This window comes from Arachis duranensis, chromosome 1, assembly GCF_000817695.3.
Source record: "Arachis duranensis cultivar V14167 chromosome 1, aradu.V14167.gnm2.J7QH, whole genome shotgun sequence".
NCBI lineage: Eukaryota > Viridiplantae > Streptophyta > Magnoliopsida > Fabales > Fabaceae > Arachis > Arachis duranensis.
In genome coordinates, this window is record NC_029772.3 from 27,648,631 (window position 1) to 27,653,214 (window position 4,584).

Sequence of the window (4,584 nt, forward strand, 5' to 3'; positions counted from 1 at the left end):
TTAGCAGTTTGTATACCATTGACACTAACAAAATGAGAATGCATATGAGAAACAACAAAACACTCAGGACAAGAGAATTTAAAGATCAGAGCAAGTAAATCATCAAGAACAACTTGAAGATCAATGAAGACACACGAATGAATTCGAAAAATGCAAGAAGAACAGAAACATGCAATTGACACCAAACTTAAAATGAGACACTAGACTCAAACCAGAAACATAAAATATTTTATTTTTTTTTATTTTAAGATTTTATAATTTTTTTTGCTTTTTCGAAAATTATATGGAAAAGAAAATAAAGAGATTCAAAATTTTTAATAAGAAGTGCACGAAATTGTGATCATTAATGGCGCCATCAACATGGTACGCTCAATTGCAATCTCAACTCTTTATCACAACTTCGCACAACTAACCAGCAAGTGCACTGGGTCGTCCAAGTAATAAACCTTACGTGAGTAAGGGTCGATCCCACAGAGATTGTTGGTATGAAGCAAGCTATGGTCATCTTGTAAATCTCAGTCAAGCGGATTCAAATGGTTATGGAGGATTGATAATAAACCTTCCATCTCTCTGCTTTCCTACTGTCTTCATCCAATCCTTCTTACTCCTTTCCATGGCAAGCTGTATGTTGGACATCACCGTTGTCAATGGCTACAGTCCCGTTGTAACAACCCCGATTTTCGAGTACGCGGATCTTTTCTACAGGCACGAATTTCTCTGGAAGATCAGTAAAGGGAACACCTCTGCTGTATCATCAAGCATCTCAATCCTCATTGTCATTATGACATCTTTAAGCCAAAACCTCTTTTAAGGCAAGCTCGACAACGCGGCCACGGAGAACCTAGTTTTTGAACCGTATCGGTTAGGAGTTTTGATTCTAGTTTTCGTAAATAGGCTCAGTTTGACGAACCGGACTCGATTCATGAGAGAAGAAAGATAATAGTATAATATTATCATTATATTAGTATTAGAAGTTGCTTGAAAGATATTATAAGGTTACCTAGTCTGTTTTAGTTAAAAACAGGAAATCGGTTTAACCAGGTTTACGGTTTACTGGTGCAGCTTAGCACCAGCACTCTCTGATGACTTTAGCAATGATAAGGGCTCATCATACATGTTTTATTCTCATAATAAATATGTTACTAGTGTCATTTATGCTAGTAGCTCAGAAAATAATTTTTAGAGATGTTTTTACGAGTGTTCCGATACACCTAGTTTTAGTTGTTATACACCTGAGATATTTTAATATTATTTTAATCCACCTCCAAGCCAACCAATCACAACTCACCTTACACCCCCAAGACCTCCAAGGCTGACTCATTTCATCATTTTGGCCGAAAATAACAAGAGAGAAAAGAGAGAAACCTTCATGAACACTTAATCTTCAAAGCTTGATTTCTTCTGAACTAAAACTCAAATCAAAACTCCGATTTCACCAAAATGATCCTCTCTTCTTTCTCTACATAACCATATAACATATCAGGGCTGGAAATAAGGTGAGATGGCTGTCTCCCTCCCTCTTGAATTCGGTTTTCAAGGAAAACCATGCAAAACATGTGTTTTCTTGATGTTTTTCCTTAGAAATCATGCTTAACTTGACTTGAGGGCCAAGAAACGTGAATTTCCAGCAAGTCTAAGGTGAGATATATCTTCCTAACATACTGAGTGAGATTTGGTCAGTTGAGAGTTTTTGGATTTAAAGTTGTTCTTGATGTGATTTAGGAGGAAAAAGTGCTTAAGGACCACCTGAAAGTTTGATTGAATTAGGAGCAGCAAAACCAGGTAGGGTTTGACAAATTTAATCTTGATTGATTGTGTTTGAGTTGTGTGATTATGATATGGTTTGTCTGTGCTTGAAATTGATTGTTTGTATGAGTTATTCTTGTTGAAATTTTGGTGAAAATTTGATGAAATTTGATGAAATTCAAGCTTTAAGTTCATGTTCTTGGAGCAGCTGGAAAAATGAAACCCTAGGCCTAAATTGAGGTTCAATTTGTGTTAAAATCATGTGGAAAAGATGGGGTTTTAGTGGCTGCTAATTTATTATGAATTATGGTAAAAATCGGTTGCTGAAAAGACTGAAAAACGGGTAAAAACAGAGAAAGAATTTGAAGAATATATGAAGAACACGAAGAACACTTTGAGTGTGGTGAAGAACATTGAAGAACACCTTTTAGATCTTAGAAAGGGCAAGGAAGTAATTATTTTGGTGTTTAAGGGGTTATATGGTAATTTCTGAAAGTTAGGGTGGTAAAAGTAGAAATATTAAAAGTTACGGGTGGTAAAAAGTGAATTTTAAAGGTTAAAGGTTAAAGTAAAGTTAATTTTCGAAAATATATTAATAAAATAATAAATAATAATAAAATATTAAATAATAATATTTAATTAAAAATAATATTTTAATAAAAATAATAAAATAATGCAGAAAAGGTAGTTTTCTGTAAAAGCTTTAGAAAGACAACTTTAAGTGCAGAATCTCATAATTACCTTCATAAAACACTTAGGGAGTGGTAATAACATGTTAGTGAGGCAAAGATAAAGAAAATATAAAAAGTTAAAGAAAAGATAAAAATCGAAGAAAAAGTCTGTAATGTTTTAATGACAGAAAAACAGATAGAATTAGTGAACGAACTAGGGCAATATAGTTAGTCCTTGAGTTGCGACTAGGGTTAAGTATTATATGAAAAGTTAAACTGTTTCAGTATAGACTTAATGAACCTATACTTGGGACAGGCTAACTATTCATACCGAAATTTATCAAACTATTCATACCGAGATTTACATAAGCTTTAAATACATACGTTAAGCAGAGAAAAGAGTAATCAGAGCAGAGTAAAGAAACACAGAGAACAGAGTAACCAGAGAAAAGTAAGAGATACAGAGAAAAGAGTAATTAGAGCAGAGTAAAAAGACAAAGAGAAAAGATTAATGTGATAAAGAGAAATGGTTCAAGTTACGATGTTGTAAAAGTAAAAGCTGTAAAGTTTGTATAGCATGATTGAACAGGGAAAGAAAGAGGTACAGCATAAGAATGTGAAAGTGATGATGAATAATGAGAATGTTAATGAATGATGATAATGAGAATGATTATGTAAGAATCTGATGCAGAGAGGCAGTCAGATAGATGGTGGTACGACCACTGAGAACGCTTTCCTGGGATACCTTGCTATAATGCTTTGCTGTAAGACAGAGGTTGCTTACAGAGGTATCAAGATGAATGTGCTCTTGTAAGACAGAGGTTGCTTACAGTGAGTGTGTTGTTGCTCCTGTAAGACAGAGATTGCTTACAGTGAGTATGTTGTTGCTCCTGTAAGACAGAGGTTGCTTACAGTGAGTCTGTTGGGCGTATATCGGCTAATAAGTTTCGCCCTGCAAGACAAAGGTTGCTTGCAGTGGATACCCTGCAAGACAAAGGTTGCTTGCAATGGATATTGCCAACAAGAAAGTCTTATCCAGACAGAGGTTGCTGGGTAACGTCGGGAGCGGGTATGTAACCGACAGATGAGCTCATTACCTGCACTAGGGCTAGACATGCATCATACTTGGTTGTGCATTTTCTCTATTATGATTGTTGCATGAATGTATGCTTTCTTTGTTTGTATTCTATTCTCTGTGTTTGTGTCTGTGTTTAACTTTCTTGTATTCTTCTGTTTGTGATCTTTTTCTGTTTTCTCTATTTTCTCTATTTATCTGTCTTCTGTTTACTACTTCTCTATATTCTGCTATTAGTCTGCTAATCAACACAAAATTAATGAACGTAACTAATAACCCCGTCCCTACTAAGAACTCCCCAGTTCTTACCCCTTCTCTCTCCCTTCCCCCTCCAGATGGAAGCATGAGTACCCTTCCGTAGTTCGCTGATGACCGTTCGTAAAGAGAATTCCGCTCTAGGTAGTCTTCTGAGTCTAGGGTGAATCTTTTTATCTATGTATATGTATATACTGTGAGACCAGCCAATGTCTGCACCCCGTTCGTATGCGCACTTTAACCTAAAACCCGTGTACAAGACTCCTGTTGTGTGGCTACTTGATGAGGTACCAGAGGGACATCCTATGGCAATGTTTGATCGTGCAGAGGAATAGCAGATGATGTCCTACCTTTGGTGACGAACAGGTCAGGGCCTAGGATGTTGTATGTATATATATGTATATAGATATTATTTAGCTATATCTAGGGGTGTTCTAACTAAAGGTCTATACTCTAATAAAGGCTGGATCACTGAATCTTGTTAGCTGCTTGTGATGTATTTATGTGTGGTTGTTTATAACTGTTTTTCTGTTATTATTTGTGAATTGATTATAAATGATTATGTTTATTAATCCAAACGTTTTCAAAAAAATACACCTCGCAAATTAACTACGCTTTTAACAACGAATCAGGCTCATATGATAAATAATAGATAATAACTAGGAAGACAAATTGGTAGCGCTCAGTTTCGGTGTGTCCTAGGCGTACTGAAAATTGGGTCATTACACCCGTCCTCTCAGTGAAAATGTTCAACGCGCTCTGTCACAGCACGGCTATTCATCTGTCGGTTCTCGATCATGTCGGAATAGAATCCAGTGATTCTTTTGCGTCTGTCAT